Here is an 18908-nt window from a genome sequence, read left to right on the forward strand (position 1 = left end):
GCCTGCCTGCCCCTTGGGGGATGAGGTTAGTCGGACAGTGGTGCTTAGTGGCTGTTTTACAAAATGGATCAGCAGAGCCCCAATATAGGCGCACCAGGCCAGGCATGGGGGACCCTGTGAAGTGCTCAACAGGAGCCTCCTGCCCCCCAACTACGGGAATTCTGAGGAAACCTCTCAACCCCAGGAAGCACGTGTGGCCACTCTGAACTGCTTGTTCTGCCAGGTTCAGAGCAGGACTTCTGCCCTTGACCCAAACACCATGAACCTCAGACCCGCCACGGGCTCTCTCCTGTCTGCTTGACCAGGTGAGCCCAGGAAATTAGCAAGTGGTCACAGGCTCTGCTAGTCTGCCCCTTCCCCATTCACCCTGACTCTGGGTGGTGGCCTGGTGACTTTGGGATCAGTACTGGCAGGACATTTGTCTGGACTGATGGGCAGAGTGTCAGTCTAATTCCTTATGCTGTTTGCTCTGTGAGGCCAGAGGTGAGCAGGTGGGCTCATGCGTTCCCCTGGGGGCTGTGTGCACCTGTGCACACACCACACTAGGGAACCCTCGGGCCTGGGAACGTGTTCCCAATGGAGCCCAGAGGCAGCGCAGATGCCAGATGGACCCCCTCACTCACTCAAGTGTATATTGAGCACCAGCTCCGATGCTCCTACTTGTATGACTTTGGGTGGTCATTGGCTCGAAACCTCAGTTTTCTCATCTGTAAAATGGGCAGTACTCACCAGGGTTGTATGAGGAATTAAGGCGATAATGCACATGAGGGTCCAAATGTAGTGGCTGTTGTGTGGTAAGTGCTCAAGAAAGGTTGACTAGAAGCAGGAAGATTACCGCCGCAGCTTCTGTGTGCCAGATGCATGCTGGATACAGAGTTGAGCAAGCTGGCTCGCCCTTGAAGCATAAACCCTTTGAGTGTACAGAGAGTGAGTACCAGGTTTAGACCTGGGTGGCTAAAATCACACATAACTCCCAACAAACTCTGTTATCCACAGAAAAATGCACCTGAGCGGCAGTGGGAATGCCACCCTTCAGGTGAGTCAGGCCTGGACCACATCTTATTTCTTTGCGAAAGTGAGAAATAAAGCCCCTATCTCCCCGGAGATCACTGGCCACTTAATTCAGGCAGAATTTTTTTTATTTTCTCAAATTTCCCCCCCTGTATCTCTCTTCCTTCTCCAGTAGCAGGAGGTTGGTGGGCCACTTGACTATTTAGGCGAACTACATGGGGTCCTCAGTATGTCTCCAAAGTAGCATGGCAATTTCGGAGTCCTGGCGTCCCCGACAAGCACGGGCTTCTGGCTCAAACCAGCCCGATACCCTTGTTAGAAGGCAGACCGGCAAAATCCCAGGATTCTCTTAGGAAGAGACAGGCATTCTTGAAACCCCCTGCATGATGCCTTCTTTCAGCCAACAGAATGGGGCCAGAGGACTCCAAAGTCCTCTTGAGACAGGTGGGATCTCTGCCAGGCTCCCTTGAGAAGACATTGGCAAAGGAGGGAAATGGGCACAGCAGAGCAGCCAGCAGTGTTGAAAAGAGAAAGCAGAGTTGTCTGCCCCCTTAATCACATTGACCACCCGTTGTGCGTGGAGCACGAGGGCCACTTGGGCTGGTTCACACAGACTTCTGTGTCGTGTTGCCATTGATTAAACACTGAGCCTGGGGGGTGTTGTAAGGAATGGCCCAAATCCTCCAGTAATTTATAATCTTGTTCAGAGCCACACACGGAATGTGCACCACGTCAGCCCAGGACCAGCCACGGCGCCGCCCCTCCCGAGATCCCGGTGAGGCAGTGGGGCGCTGGCGGGAGCCGGTGGGTAAGTTTCTAAGCCTAAGCTTCATGCAAGTCACTTGTGCATGAGCATCAAACGATGGCTTTTCCAGGGTGATCTCGAATGTAAGCATTGACTCAGCACCTACCCCACGCTGGGCTGAGGTCCTGGTGGCACACAGGCGAGCCTTGCTTCTGTGGAGCTCCCGTTCTTGGGGAGAGACACACTGAATGAAAAATTAAGGAAAATATTTGAGGTGTTCCTCTTGTGGCTCAGCAGTAACAAACCTGACATTGTGTCTGTGAGGACGCAGGTTCGATCCCTGGCCTCGCTCAGTGGGTTAAGGATCCGGTGTTGGAGTTCCTATTGTGGCTCAGTGGAAACGAGTCTGACTAGGAATCATGAGGTTGTGGGTTTGATCCCTGGCCTTGCTCAGTGGGTTAAGGATCCAGTGTTGCCGTGAGCTGTGGTGTAGGTCACAGATGCGGCTCAGATCTGGCATTGCTGTGGCTGTGGTGTAGGCTGGTCGCTACAGCTCCGATTCAACCCCTAGCCTGGGAACCTACATATGCCGCAGGTGCGGCCCTAAAAAGCAAAAAAAAAAAAAAAAAAAAACGCCAAAAAAAGCCGGAATGAGAGAAGCTGAAGTGGGCACGTGATGCTGAAGACCCTTTTTCCGGGAGTGCTGTTGGCAGGAGGCCCTCAGCTGTCAGCTCCCCTGGGAAGGGCACCGGTGCAAATGCTCTCGGGACGGGGCCCAGCGAGGCCCACACACAAGGGCTGATGGAAGCAGGAGTCTGAAGGCCTGGCTCGTCGTGGGCCCAACTCAGGATGATTCCAACTGTTGTTAAGCCGGTGTCCCAGCCGACGTGGCCCTCTCCCCGCCCTGCCTGCCCCTCCACTGCAGATGATCCCAAGAGCTCCCCAGCGGACAGCACATGCTCTAAACTCCTTCCCAGGCTCTGCTTTCCTGAGACCATGACCGGCGGCCCCTCGATGGATCCCCTGAAGGACGGATGCTCCCCTGGCAGATGCGGGAGCACATTCCGGACGAGAGGTCAGAGAGAAACCTCTCACCAGTTTCTGTCTTGAGGAGCAAAGGCAGAAACAGGAGAGGAGGCTGCAGAGGCAGGGCCTGTGTTGGAGAGCACTTGTGAGCCAGAGGGGAACTGGGCTCTTCTGGGTGCGATGCGATTGATTTCATCTGGTTTTCAAGGATCCTCTGGCTGCTGAGAGGAGGTCAGATTGTAGGGGTGAAAGTAGAACTGGGGAGACCTGGGAGGGGGGTCTGGCAAGATCCTGGATGAGCGATGATGGGGGTGACGGTGGACAGAAGGGACAGCCTCCCCAAAAAGAGGGGAGAGGGCTGGATGGTGGGTGGATGTTGGGGTGGGGTGGGATGAAAGAAGCGCTGGGGTCCTGGCTGCGCACCTGGGGTGATGGAGAGTGGGGAGATGGTGGGTGCGGCTGGTCCCCAGGGGCTCTCTCTCATGGAGCATTTGCATGGCCTGGCTCCACGTCGCATGTTTTCACGGGCTGCCAGGGAAAATGGCCCCTGCCACACGGACCTGGTTTCTGGAGACTTCCTAGCCTGCAGACGAGCAGCCAAAGGTCTCACCAGAGAGCTGAGGAGATTGCGTTGCTCTGGGCAAGGGGAAGGAGGCCTCTTCTCTGGGACGCTGTTCAGCTGCAGAGCCTTTAGGGCGAGAGGAGTCGGGGGCGCTCCTCGGGGCCCTGCTCAGGCTGGGGAGAAAGGGGCCGACTGTAAGCTGATCTCCCTCTTTGTTCTGCCCAACCTGGATTTTCCTTTTTAATTTGACTTTGTTTGCTTTGCATTGTTTATGAGAGACTCAGGAGGCAGAGCAAGCAGCCCCAGGCTGGTGGATGCGCACCTGGATCAGGCCGGGGCCTCCCAGGGCCACAGCTGCCCTGTCCCTCATGGAGGCCTGGCCTCACTCTGCAAACCCCCACTGGCTTCCTGAAGCCTCAGCACAAGCACCGGTACCCACCTTGAGCTGTTGGCCGACCTCTTCCTCTCCTGGGAGGTGCCATTGGCACGGAGTCCCTTCAAGAGAATGTTATCCTTTGAGAGTGGTGGAGGGTGGGAGGGAAGATCTCTGTACTTAGGTCCTAGAGCCAGCTCTGGGTGACCTTGGTGTCCCGCCCCATCCATGGTGCACTAGTGCTTCATCCTAGCTCCCAGGGCTCTCAGTTCCTGCTGCTCCAATCTGCACACAAGCATGGGGGTCCAGTGCATGAGAGCTGGGCCACCCTGTGTGTAACGGAGACAGGAAATCTAAATAAGTATAAAATCCCTAATTGCTTTTTACTTTTAAAAAATGTTTTATGTAGGAATAATTGCAGACTCACCAGAGGTTGCAAAATAGTAGAGTCCTACAAATCCTTCATCCAGCTTCCCCCAGTGGTGACATTTATATAATAGTACAATATCAGAAGCAGGAAAGTGACCTTGGTTCAATACTGGTAACTAAACTGTATACCTCAGAGTTCCCACTGTGGCTCAGAGGGTTAAGAACCTGACATAGTGTCTGTGAGAATGCAGGTTCAATCCCTGGCCTCACTCAGTAGGTTAAGGATCTGGTATTGCTGCAAGCTGTAGTGTTGGTCAAAGATGTGGCTCAGATTTGGCATTGCTGTGGCTGTGGTGTAGGCCGGCAGCTGAAGCTCTGACCGAACCCCTAACCTGGGAACTTCCATATGCCACACGTTCAGCCATAAAAATAAAAATAAATAGGAGTTCCTGTTGTGGTTCAGCAGTAACGAATCTGACTCTCCATGAGGATGTGGGTTTGATCCCTGGCCTCACTCAGTGGGTTAAGGATCTGGTGTTGGTGTGGCTGTGGCCTAGGCTGGCAGCTGCAGCTCTGATTCAGCCCCTAGCCTGGGAACCCATACGCTGTGGGTATGACCCTAAAAAGCAAAATAAGTAAGTAAATAATAAAAAATAAAATGTAGACCTCATTCAGTTTCCACAAGTTTTTACACGTGTGTGTGTGTGTGTGTGTGTGTGTGTGTAGTAACCACCACAATCAAGGTACAGAAATGCTCCATCACCACAAAGGCACTTCTGTGTGCTCCTCCTTGTCCCCTGGTACATTAGAATTCTTCAGAGAAACAAAACCAAAAGGACACTTGGAGACATTTGTGGGGATGCTGCTTATTATAGGAATAGGCTTATGGAACTATGGAGGCCAAAAAGTCTCCCAATCTGCTGTCTGTAAACTAGAGAAGCAGGAACCTCAGTTCTGCAATAAATCCCAACTCTGAAGGCCTGAGAACTGGAAATGCTGATGGTGTTAAGTCCAAGTTCAAGGGCCTGAGAACTGGGGGCTAACGGTGTCCGTCCTCTCTGACCCTGAAGATGAGAACCACCCATGTCTGAGGGCAGCAGAAGGTGGATGCCCAGCTCAGCAGAGAGGAGAACCCCTTCTTCTACCTTCATCTACCCCCACCCTCAGTGGACTGGCTGATGCTCACCCACGTGTGGGGGGAGGGTCTTCTTTACTCAGTCCGCTGGCGCAAATGCTCCTCACAGACACCCCCAGTAACGTCTCCGCAATGCTCTGGGCATCTCTCAGCCCCGTCAAGTTGATGCGTGAAATTAATCATCACACCTGGAGGCAACTAGCCTGGTTTCCTGGTTTCACCTGTATAGTTTTGTCATTTTGAGAATGTGATATAAATAGAACTGCACAGTATGGATCTGCGATGCCCTTGAGGTCCACCCAAGCTGGTGTGTGTGTGAGGGGTACTCCATTGTGGGCAGGTCCCAGAGCTTAACCTGCTTACCGCCAAAGGACGTTGGGTGGTTTCCAGTTTGAGGCTATTCTGAATAAAACTGCTATGAATATTTCTGGACAAGGTGTTTTTTTTAACTTGGTGGTAAAATATACATAAAATTTACCATTGTAACCATTTTTAAGTGTGCAATTTAGTATGTGTACAGGTTTTTGTATGAATGTAGGTTTTCGTTTATTTGGGACAAATGCCTAAGAGTACAATTGCTGGATTATGTTGGTAAGTGTGTGTTTAGTTTCTTAAACAACTGCCAAACTCTTTGCCGGAGTCACTGCAGTATTGTACATTCCCACCAGCAATGTAGGAAAGACCAGTTTCTCCACATTGTTGCCAGCACTTGGTCTTAATCACTTTTTTTTTTTTTAAATTTTAGCTGATATAATCAGTGTTTTCTGGTATCTCTTTGTCATTATGATTTCTGTTCCCCTACTGGCTATTGATGTTAAACATCTTTTCATGTATTTATTTGCCATTTGTATCTCCTCTTTGATGAATTGTTGGTTCATATCTTCTGCCTATCTAATATGATTAGAAGCAGGGCCTGCATTTGTGTATTTATTGCATTTGTAGTTTTCAATTATGAGAATTCTTTAAATTCTCTCAAAGATTTAGATATAAGTCAGATACATGGTTTTCAAATATTTTTTTTCCCAATCTGTAGCATGCCTTTGATCAGGGTCTTTTGTTCGCTGGAAGTTCCCACTTGTGATGAAATCCAACCTATCTTTGTTTTCCATAAATTATTTTTGGGGGATCATGTCTGAGATCTCTACTTTTTGACAAGTTCTAGATCTCAAAGGTTCTCCACTGTCCTTAAAGTTTAATAGTTGTACGTTTTACATTTAGGTCCATGATCCATTTTGAGTTAATTTTGATGTAAGCTATGAGGTTTAGATTATTTTTTTAAGCCTGTGGGTGATCAATTGCTCCAGCGCTGTTTGTTGGAGAGGCTATCATCTCTCCTTTGGACAGCTTCTGCACTTTTGCCAAACAAAACAAACGAAAAAAACCCACAGAGCCTACCATGAGGGTTGTTTTGTTTTTTTTGTTTTGTATTTTTAGGGCTGCACCCATGGCATTTGGAGCTTCCCATGCTAGGGGTCAAATAGGAGCTATAGCTGCTGACCTGCACCACAGCCACAGCAATGCCAGATCCGAGCCTCATTTGTGCCCTCAAGTGTACCACAGCTCACGGCAACATGGGGTCCTTAAGCCACTGAACAAGACCAGGGATCGAACCTGCATCCTCATTTCTGCTGAGCCACAATGGGGACTTCTACTCTGTGCTTCTATTTCTGGGTTCTCTGTTCTGTTCCACTGAGCTTTTGGTCTGTCACTCCACTAAAGCCACACAGTTGTGATTATTATAGCTCTGTGGTAAACCTTGATATCAGGTAGAGTGATTCCTCCCACTTTATCCTTCTTTGTCAAGACTGCTAGCTAATCTAGTCCCTTTGCTTCTGCATATAACTTTTAGAATAAACTTATCTATGTCTACAAAATATCTTTTTGGGATTTCAGTATTAATTGCAATATTGTTTTTGAGCTATCATGAATGGAATTGTTTTTGTAATCTCATTTTCAGATCATTCATTGCTAACATCTCGAAATGCAGTCGATTTTTTTTTTACACTGGTCTTGTATCCTGTGATGTTGCTTGGTCCAATTAGTTGTAGTAGTTGTTTAGTGATTCCTTAGGATTTTCATTGTACAGGATCACGTCATCTGCAAGTACAGATGACTTTGACTTCTGCTTCCCAGTCTGGATGTCTTTTCTTTTTCTTAACTGATTGCACTGGCTAGAATCTCTGATACAGTAATCAGTTGAAGTGTGGGAGCGGACATTCTTGCTTTGCTCCTGATCTTAGGAAAAAGTATTCTGTTTTTAACCAAGCAGTATAGGGAGTTCCCATTGTGGCTCAGTGGTAATGAACCTGGCTAGCATCCAGGTTCGATCCCTGGCCTTGTTCAGTGGGTTAAGGATCCAGCATTGCCATGAGCTGTGGTGTAGGTTGCAGACACAGCTTGGATCCCACGTTTCTGTGGCTGTAGTATAGGGCGGCAGCTATAGGGCGACCCCTACCCTGGGAAGTTCCATATCCTGCAGGTGTGGCCTTAAAAAGCAAAAAACAAAAAACCATGCAGTATGATACAGAGAGCACCATATACTGACCACGTACCTAGCCCTGATGAAGTTGGGGTGGGGGGGCACTGAGGAAGAGCATCTTGAAAAGCCTCCTGAGAAGATGGGTTGGGAGGAAGTAGAGCTCACTGAAGGCAGGAAGTCTGTGAGTTTGTCCTGATGTTGGAGTGTGGGAACTGACAGCTAAAGAGGACAGGTTCAGCACTGCTGATGCTGGTGCAGGCTTAGCTGTGCTTCCCTGACAAGGTCAAGCTCCTCACCACACCCATGGATGAGACAGCCAAGTGGCCTCCACGGTACTGTGCCACCACAGGCTGCAGCTCACTCCCCATCACTCCAGGGGGGCAGGCCAATGGAGATGCCCCCAAATGTTCCAGGGAAGAAAGGCAGGGCCGAGGACACGAAACTCTGGTCTAGGATGCCTTGGGCAGCTGCCACCGATGCAGATACGATGGACCTTCTTCCCATATTAGGAACCTGATCTTCATTTGTTCCTCCTCCATTAATCTGTTCATTTATTTAATGCATCCATCTGGCACTTGCTAGATGCAAGGCATCTTTTGAGACATGATATAGGATGAAATAGACTAACAAGGTCCTTATTCACCAGATTCTTGTAATTTACAGCAGAGGGATGAGTCTCAGATGTTTATACCTCAGCGACAATGTGAGCCCTGGGATGAGAGAGACATGAACCAAGTGCTACAGTCATTCTGAGAAAGGCAACGGCGTGTGTGTGTGTGTGTGTGTGTGTGCGTGTAGGAGGTGTGGCTAGGGCATATGGGATGGGAGCTATAACCAGCAGCAGGGCATAGGCAATTCTAAATGGCATACAGGATTTTGACACATGACTTTCAGGAGTTTGGGGGACACTATAGAGCAGTGACTCAAACTTTTATGTGGGCATGACTCACCTGAAGTCTTGTTAAAATGTGGATTTCAATTCCATGAGTCTGGTATAAGACTTGAGAGTTCTGATAATCTCTCAAGGTGAAGCCGATGCTGTAGGTCAGAGGGTCACCTTAGTAGCAAGGGTGTGGAGAACATCTGATATGATTTGGCTGGAGAGCAGTGGGAGGGAAGGAGAGCAGAACTGGAAAGGTAGGTGGGGGCCAGATTCCAGGCTGAGGAGTTCAAACTGTATTTGGCAGGCATTACACAAACTCCGAAGGTATTTGGGTCATGAAGTGAGCCAAGCCGGACATTAGGAAGATTAGTCTGGAAATTACTCAATGGAGAGACATAGCAGGGGCAACTAGAGGGACAATGATTTGTCATCCATCCATGTATCCACCCATCCATTTCTGCATCTACCCAACATATCTGCTAATTGCCACCCGCTAATGTTTGTCAGGTACACATTATGGTCTAGGCCCTGGGGAAGAATGAAGATCCAATGTCCCCCCACCAGGGATCCCAGAGCCTGGCAGGGTTGATGCACTTGTGTTATATGTGCAGGTTCTACAGGAGCACAGAATAAGGGGGTGAGCTAGGGGCTTCCTGAAGGGAGGAACCCTTGAGAGCTCTCAAAGAGCAATGGGAATTACTCAGATAAAGAAGACTCCATTTTAGAGGAAACCACCCCCCCCCCAAGCAGAAGCCAGAGGTGTGCAGTGGTGCCATGTGTGTGGGTAACAGCCAGGAGCCTAAAGGGGTATGGTGTTTAGCCAGCAGGGGCTCCAGAGATGCAGTGGGGTCCCTGCTCACCAACCACAGGGATTATCTCTGCTTACATCAGTGTACTTGTGGCTCTCAGAATTGACCAGAATATTGGAGAACCAGCTGAAGCAGGTACCCAAGGGCAAGCTGTGCCTCCCCACTCTGAGGATTGTATCCATACAGGTAGGGTGTGATCAGCCAAGGCACAGTGCCTGTTCTTGGAGCCCATAAAGGTAGCTGGAGTCCGTGTTTATGTGTCCAGGCATCAAGCTCAGAGCTTTGCCCAGGGTTGGTAGCTTGCCTGAGGTCACCCAGCTACTGGGGTCTGGATGAAGCTAAGTTGGCTGTGCTCCAGAGCCCAGAGATGTAGCCCACTAAGCAGGGGAGGGAGATGGAAGGGCTGGCCTGGTGGGGACCACTCTGGTGATGTGGATGTGCTGGCTAAAACCTCCAGCGGGAGGCAGAGGAGAAGGTGTTAGAGGTGGCACTGTGCCAGGCACAGAGCCCCATGTAGCCAGGCTGGAGGAGAACCTTCAGATGAGGAGAGGATGATAAATGGGGCCTGCAGGAGTCAGGAAAATGCTGTGACGTCTGCTCAGGCTCGGGGGATGCATGGGGTCCTCCAGATGGTCCTAATTGAACTGAGGTCTACTCACCCACAGCAAAGCCAGTTTACTGACACTGGTTGTGGCAAAGGAATGTACAGCCGTTATTACAAGGCCCCAAGCATGGAGAATGGGCCGATCATGCTCAGAAGACCTGAGCTCCCTGATGGCTTTCATGGGAAGGGCTTTAAAGGCAACATTTGAGGTGAGCATTGAAAGCTCATGGACTTTCTTCTCATTGGTTGGTGGTGAGGTAATAGCATGATATTTCAGGAATTTTAATCATCAACCTCCTGGTTCCAGCCAGTCTGGGGTCTACGTGTGTGTGTATGTGTGTGTTGGCGGGGAGGAGGAGTGTCATAGTTTCTGCAGAACAGCTTGAAGATATGCATCAGACTGCAGTGTGGATCCCTTGAGGAGGAATGAGGATTCTGTTCTATAGCTGAACTCTTTTCATTTCTTTGCCTGCTTATTTGCTTTTCCTTTGTTTCTGCATTCTTTTACTTCTCTAATTAGTAACTGCTTGAGTCTGCTCTTTGGAGCTCAGGGAAGACTGAGGAGACTAAAGTCTTTTTCTCAAATAAGAAATGGGGGACATGGAAGGGTTTTTGTACCCAGGAGGCCCTCTAGGGTCCTGCTTGGTTTCACAGAGAGGTCTCAGGGCTGCAGGAGCCAGAGGCCTGGCTTTAGAGCACTGTTGCCAGCTGTGGACCAAGAGAGTGTTGCTTACAGCCATAACTGGAGGATGGTATTGGTCAGCCAAAGGCCTCAGTCACCTCTTTGGGCTGAAAGATGTCACCAGCGAGGTTGTGAAGGAGGTCCCCGGACAGTCATGGCAGAAGTGCTCCTCAGGGAGGTGACCTGGAGGTGGAGATGGGGAACAGGAAAGACCCCAGGAAGAGGACACTGCTAGAGTCAGCATTCACACACACACACACTCTGTCTCCCCCTACCCACCCTGTGCTCCACACACACACGCACACACTCTCTCTCCCCCTACTCACCCGTACTACACACACACACACGCACACAATCTCCCCCTACTCACCCATACTCTACACACACACACAATCTCCCCCTACCCATCCCATACTCCAAGCACACACACACACACAGACACTCTTGCTATCACCCCCCCACCCACCCCATGCTCCACACACACATGCACAGAGACACTCTCATTATCTCCCCCTACCCACTCTGTGCTACACACACACACACACACGCTCACACACCCTCACTGTCTCCCCCTACTCACCTGTACTCCACACACACACACATACAATCTCCCCCTACTCACCCATACTCTACACACACACACACACACTCAATGTCTCCCCCCCACACACACACACACAAAATCTCCCCCTACTCACCCCATACTCCACTTTCGCGTACACACACACACACACACACTCACACTCTCCCTGTCTCACCTCCCCACCCTGTACTCCATCCCTTCACCTCGTCACGGGGCGGGGGAGTGTGAAGAGACTGGGGTGGTGCATGGGGGCTGGTGAAAGACGGCAAAGATCTAGACCTGAAAGAACTCTGTGGAAGCAGCAACTCGCTGCCAGAGGTGACATCAGGGACAGAGCCCCTGTAAGAACCCGAGGGGGTACTGTGGGTGCTGAGTTTCCCACCTGACTCCAGGATGGCAGAGGGAGAAGGGCCTGTCTGCCTCGGCTGCCGTAACCCAGTCCCACAGACACTTGACTCTCACAGTTCTGGAGGCTAGAAGTCCAAGATCAAGGTGCTGGCGAGGCCTCTCTCCTTGACTTGCAGTCGGCTGCCCTCCAGCTGTTTCTCACGTGGCCTTTCCTCTGTGCATTTGTGGGAGTGAGAAAGGGTACCCTGGTGTCTCTTCCATTCTTATAAGGGCTGCAGCCCTATTGAATTAGGGCCCCACCCTAACATCCCCATTTAACCTTAGTTATCTCCTTGTAGGCTTTTTTTTTTCTTTTTTCTTTTTAGGGCTTCACCTGTGGCACGTGGAGGTTCCCAGGCTAGGGGTTCAATTGGAGCTACAGCTGCTGGCCTACACCATAGCCATAGCAATGTGGGATCTGAGCCACATCTGTGACCTACACTGCAGCTCATGGCAACACCATATCCTTAACCCACTGAGGGAGGCCAGGGGTCAAACCTGCATCCTCACAGATACTAGTCAGGTTCATGACCCGCTGAGCCACAACAGTATTGCCACTGACGGCCTCATCTTCCAGTACAGTCACATTAAGGTGAATTCGGGGTGACATGAATTATTCATAAGAGAGCCTCAGAAACCCAGAAATCCAGCCCCCTCATTTTACAAGCGTGGACATTGAGGCTAAGAGAGGTTAAGTGCTTTGCTCAGGGTCACACAGCTGGCTAGCAGCACAGCCAGCATCAGAAGTCAGGCCTGTCAGCTCCCAAATGCTTGGGATAAAGGCCAGTGTCTTCCAGCCGCTGAGGCTGCGTGTGTGGTGAGGCTGCTGGAGGTGTGTCCTCAGGTACCAGCCTCGGTTTACGGGACAGACAAGAGCTGAGGGGCAGAGGCCCACCCCGAAACAGGAAGGATTTAGCTTAGACTGTGGAAAGGTTTCCTGGTTAAAAAGTGGGGGATCACTGCCAAGTTGGCCAGAGGCAGTTATGGGGCTTCTTCCTCAGACAGCTGGGGGAGGGGCAAGGGACTGAACTTGCTAACAGCTTAAAGCTCCTCCTTACTCAGGACTCTGTGATGACAGGGAACTACTCAGCCGAAACCACTCGAATCCAGAAGTCTGGCCAGGAGGAAATAGCCACCAAAAAAATCTCCCCATGCACATACCTTTGGCCCAGCGGCCCAACCTTGGGGGTAAGGGCAGGACCTGGGCCCTTGCAGGGCTGTTTACCTTGGTTAGGCAACGCAGATAAGTGGCCTTGTTTGTGTTTGCAGACAGGGCCAGTTTTGGGTGAGCAAGGTCAGGCCAGAGTGGCCGAGGAGCTGTGTGAGGCCTGCCCGAGGTCCAGGGTCTGCTGCTGGGACGGGGGAGGGGAGAAGCGGCCAGAGCCCAGCTAAGAGGCCCCTCCGCTGCAGGCATCTTCTCTAATGTCCTTCCCTCTCTCTCCCTCCTTGGCCCTTGTGTCTTTCTTCATCTCTCTACAGCACACCCCTGATCACACAGTTCTGTACTGATCCAGGCCCAAAAGTTAAAGCTTTTTTCTTTTCTTTTCTCCCCCCCCCCCCGCCCTTTTTAAAAATTTTTAGGGCCGCACCTGCAGCATATGGAGGTTCCCGGGCTGGGGAGTTGAATCGGACCTGTAGCCCTGGCCTACACCACAGCCACAGCAATGCTAGATCTGAGCCACGTCTGTGACCTACACCACAGCTCATGGCAACGCCGGATCCCTAACCGACTGATCAAGGCCAGGGATTGAACCCTCATCCTCATGGATGCTAGTCAGATTCGTTACTACTGAGTCACAATGGGAACTCTCCAAAAGCTCTTATTATTTTTTTTTTTTGAAAAAATGATGTTTTCATTGAAAAATGAATTTGGGCAATTCCTTTCTAACCCCAGAATGCCCTTTTTAGGAGAATAGGAAATTCTGAGATGTGCCCTGTTGTCAGATAATAAAGAGTGTTTGCGGTTCTGAGCGCTCTCACTCCTGAGTTGCGGTGGGAGAACGAGGTCTCAAGGGAGGCCCGCCCTCAGTACAGCCTTATCATGGCCTGTGCCCTGCATTTCTGGCTCCGTGTGACAAAGGCACGGCCCCTCGAGAATTGTCAGGAAGGGCATCTGTGGTGGGTGGGGTGGAGCAGGGGTGGCAGGGCTGCTCTCTGTGGCCGAGATCCCCACTCCCTCCCAAGCCTGCGCACCACAGCTGACATAAACCACATCCAGCCTAAATCACATCCCCTCTTTAGAAAGGGATTCCAGAAAACTTGAAAGAATGTACATCTCTTGGAACCTGCCTGTTGGGTTGGGAGAAAGCCTTGCTCTGTGGGGCCCCACACTCCACCCCACCCCATCCATGACCCTGGGGGCTGGCAGGGGTTTGCTCCCGTTTACTTTGGCCAGTTCCACCTTGGTGGGTGGGAGGAGGGGAGTGGGGCAGGGCAGAAAGCGGCAGGATCCAGGTTTTGGTTCAGCCCCGGCTTCAAACACTTGGCCCCCTGTCCCCGGAGGCGGCCCTGGGTGGAGACTGTTGATTTGGGAAGTGTGGTCAGTGGGCACGAAGCCCTCATTCCCTGGCGCCCGGTTTACTAAAGAAATGAGTGCATTTAAGAACAGAGAGGCCTTAGCGGACAGAGGAAGGCCCTGCTTCCTGCTGATGTGGCAGAAGCTCTTCCCATCCTAGAGCGCTCCTTTAACCCGGGGTCAGAGTCCCCTGTGAGCAGGGTGTGACCTCGCCTCGCCCTCAGGTACCCCCTGTGTGCGACTTAGATCTTGGGGCTGCTGGGATGGAGGCTGGAAGCCCTTCTAATGAGCTTGTGTAAGCCTGGATCAACCTCTGCCGAGCTGGGGACAGGACGTTTGGATGGTGCCCTTGACCTGCCCGTTTGACCTTGGACATGGGCATTCAGCCTGGCCAGCCCTGTCCCTGGGGCACCTCATCCCACCCACAGGCACTGGGTATGAGGGCAGCGGGCGATGGAAGGTGGGTTTTGTGCCAGTGGCACTGTCACTTGCAGGCTCTTTGCCCCTGGACTTGGCGTCTCTAACCACCCGCTTCCCCATTCTTCAGTGGAGATGATAAAGGAGCTGCTTCACGGGTTTGTCATGAGCAGGAATCAAGGCCAAGCTCTTAGCATCATCCCTGGCCCAGAAATACCCAAAGCCTGGGAGCTCCTGCTGGTTTTCCGTCACCAGTGACGTCCACCCGAGGCAGAATCACGGCCAAGTCCGAGATGCCTGCTGCTCAGTAGGCGGTGAAGACGGCAGATCTCCACTTGGATGTGGTGGGGGGTGTCCAGACTCAAACCATAAGGCATGGTCTTACCTCCGAGGGAGCTTCTTGGGCCCTAAAGGGTGAACTCAGCTCGACTAAGTGGACCCTGTGCCCCCACCCTTTGTGGACACGAGCCAAGAGGAGACCCCGTCCCCTCCAACAGGCCCAAATTTCCTCTGCTAAAAGGGCTCCGGCGCCGCATGGGACAGGCTGCTCTAACCTCGTACGGGCCAGCTCGGGCCCCTTCCCAGACCCCCGAGAGCCGAGTGTGCAGCTGGCAGCTGGTACAGCAGCTGGAAGTGAAGACGGTGCAGGAGGGAGATCTTCTGGCAGCCCATCCCTGGCCCTGTGGGGAAATTCTCAGGGCCGGGAGCATGATGTCATTCCTGCCTGGCCCAGAAATCACCTCCTGGGTGGGCCTGGAAGCTCCCTATCAGGTCTTCCTGCTCTGCAGGGGTGGGGCCCATGCAGCTCAGGAGCTGAGACTGAAGGTGGAGCCAGAGGTGCCTGGAGAGGGAAAGGGTCTCCCAGGTGGATCCTTAGTGTGGCCTGAACTCACTGGTTTTGTGCCAGTGACTCCGTCACTTGCCGGCTCAGGGCCCAGCCAGGGCTTGGTCTCCCTGACACGGGGCCTCAGAATGGAATGTTCTGGGACCAGCAGGTGTGTAACAAATGCTATGAATATCTGCTTGCTGATGTCAGAGGATCAGGGCTGGTACGGGGCCAGGCACAGGGATAAAGGCTGACTTTGCTAATCCAAGCTTCCCTCCTTCCTCTTTGTACCTTCTGCTGCCCTTTACCTGTCCTGGGCCTCTTGCTCCTCTCTTCTGACCTTAAAACTTCTCCTCAGGAGAGGGGAGTACATTTAGACTAAAGTGTAAATGACTGACAGCCCTTCAATGCTCTGCCTTCCCCTCTTCTCTCTGGCTTTTTAACAAGCTTTCTATGGCTCAGTACTGGGCTTCTGAGACTGGGGTTGGGAATCCCTGCGGATACCTGGCAACGTGCTGTGTGGGACGGACAAAGCCCACTGACAACCCGGCGTACCTCCCCAGAATGTCCATTGGATTCAGTGATGAGAAAGCAATCATCCATGAAAATAAACCTAGCTGTGTTATAGAGTAGAAAAAAGTTTCCTGGACTTTAAAGACAAAACAGTCTCCTCTCCATACCAGGAGTTAAATTTACTTGCTCAAGGCTCAGAGGGACAGCGTTCCCACCTGGTCACTCCAGCCATGGGCCACGTGAACCTCCAGTGATGACAAGACAGCCTCTCCGGTCGTTTATAATCTTGTCGACAGGCTGGTAGTGACCTGGTATACAGGGCTTACATGCATTTCTGAACATTTAAATAATATTTTTTTCATTTTTAAAGTTTTATTTAAATATAGTTGATTTAAAAGGTTGTGATAGGAGTTCCTGTTATGGTGCAGTGGAAATGAATCTGACTGGGAACCATGAGGTTGTGGGTTTGATCCCTGGCCTTGCTCAGTGGGTTAAGGATCTGGCATTGCCTTGAGCTGTGGTGTAGGTCGCAGACGCGGCTCGGATCTGGAGTTGCTGTGGCTGTGGTGTAGGCCGGCTGCTATAGTTCCTATTCGATCCCTAGCCTGGGAACCTCCGTATGCCGTGGGCGCAGCCCTAAAAAGCAAAAAACAGAACAAACAAAAAAATCTGTTCATGACACCTTGGTAGAAAGAACTGCAAGGACAGAGTAAAACTACAAGGAACAGAAAGGTGGACTTCAGACTGTGGAAGGAAAGAAGAAAGCTTGGAAACCGGGAGAGAGGGCCACCTCCAGGCGGTCACACAGAAGGGCTGGACCAGGACGGTCAGGAAGCTCTTGAAGGCTCTTGGCCCTGCAGTCACCCTGTCCTCCTGCACCGCCATCTGTCCCACATGCCCTCTAAAAAGGGAGGGATCCCTGGAGTCCAGCCCGTCTCTAAGTCAAAGCCACAGCAACTGACTTGGCACAGAATCTGCCTCCATTTTCCAAAGCTTGTATTTGTTCTCTGATGACTTTTGTTGCGGCGAAATTGCTCTCAAATTGCCTAACATCATGATTACTCAGTGGATGTTGGCGGAGTGAGATGAGGGGCATTGCAGATGAGGTGGGTGACTAAGGGGACAGACGGGTTTTGTCAAGGACAGCCTCCTAGAGCCCGCCCTCAGGGGCACTGGTGCCACCCTTCTGAAGCCCTCCTCTTCCGTCTTGAAATCTGGTCCGGAGCCCTCAGCCCCCGGGGGCTGCGGCTGATAACAATGACATCCTTTTGACTGAAGGATGGGCTGTAGGGCTTCCTGGGTCACTGGCCCCCAAAGCCTTTGGTTCTAGTGTGTACTGGGCACCCCGCCTGCCTTCCTCTGTCCTGTGTCCTCAGGCTGTGGCGTGTCACTCATGTGGGTCATGGTTGACCAGAACATAGCATCAAGGGCAGGAAAGCCAAGCAGACAAGCTAGGCACTCTCGGACCCCATCTCTGGATTGAGAGCTGTGTGAATTCTCCGGGGCACAGGTGGGGATAATCATTTGTCTCCCTTCTATTTGTAGAGAAGCCAGACCCAGGAAAGCAGAGAAGGAAGAAGAATGTGCACACACAGAGAACCTTCTAGAATTGCCAGACATTTACCCTCAGTGTCCCACGCTGGGTGTAGAAGTTTTCCTGGCTCACACGCATGAGGAAGCTGAGGCTCCAAGAGGTTAAGGAGCAGGGGTGGCTGATGACAAGGGCCAGCTCACTTTGACTCACTGCCCCCCCCCGCCCCCCGGACAGTGATCTCCGTTTTATAGATGGGAAACCCAGATGTAGAGTCACCAGGTAGCTCATCCTGTCCCAAGCTAATAAATGCTGGAGCCCAGACTGGAGTCTAGGAGTTTTTAGAGCTCTTGTATTTCACCACCGGGCTGCACTGCCCTCCAGGTCTCTGAGCTTTTAAACATAAGACTGCGAGATTCCATGTCTCTGACCTTCTGCCGAAGGGCCCTCGTATCAGACCATGTGGTGCTTCCTTCACCACGGGGCAGAAGGATGCTCCAGACGGCTCAGCCAAGAAGGAAAGTCAGGAAAGCGGCTGCCAGGCATGTGTGCAACCGGCCCCTCAGCCCGGCCCGAGGGCAGGTATGCCTGCTGTTTTCGGGCATCTGCTGCCCACACTAGACCCACACATGGGTGAGCATGATTTTCACCTTTCCCCACATGCCAGTGGGGCGGGCGGGCTCAGGATCCACCCTTGGCCAAGAGAGGCTTGCTTCGCATGGGGACACCCCTCTATCGTCACCCTCACTGTCCAAAAGGAGGTGCCCTAGTGACTTCCCCAGCCCACTGGATGACAGAGCAGGGGCCCAGGGTCAAGCCCAAAGCAGAAAGGATGCAGAAGAGACATCAGGGAGAGTGTGCGATGTTAGGACAGATTCCCGAGAGAGGCCGAGGGGCGGACAGCAGCCTAGTGGCCCAGGCCCAGCGTGCACTTCTGAGCAGAGAAAACTGGGTCTGGTTTATACCTGAAAGTCTAGCGCTGGAGAAAAAGACTTTCCTCTTAGTTCTGAGCAGCTCAAATGCATTACTCCTGTGGCAGAATTGCTGGTCGGTGCCCCAGTGTGCATTTGCTACATGGTACTAGTGCTTACGTTGTTAGGTTCGTAGCCTTGCTCTTAGCTGGCTGTGACTATGTGACAAAGTTCTGGCTAATGGAATGTGTACGAAAGTGAGGTGTGTGCAAATTTTGAGTCCTGTCCTTCAGAGGAGGTGGCGTGTCCTTGCCTTTCATCACGCCACCCTTCTCATGGCTGGAATGTAAACATGATGGCAGGTACTGGAGTAGCCATTCTGGGCCACGAGATGGAAGGACATGTTGAGGATGGCAGAGCGGATGGTTTACCGGGGCCTGGATCCCAGATGGTGGTGCAGCCGCCGTGCTATTTCTGCCTGTGCATTTGAACTTTTCCACGAGCGAGGTGCAGATTTCCATCTTGTTTAAAACAAGATTAGGTGAAT

The sequence above is a fragment of the Sus scrofa genome, chromosome 10 (genome assembly GCF_000003025.6).
Source record: "Sus scrofa isolate TJ Tabasco breed Duroc chromosome 10, Sscrofa11.1, whole genome shotgun sequence".
NCBI classification, from domain to species: Eukaryota; Metazoa; Chordata; class Mammalia; order Artiodactyla; family Suidae; genus Sus; species Sus scrofa.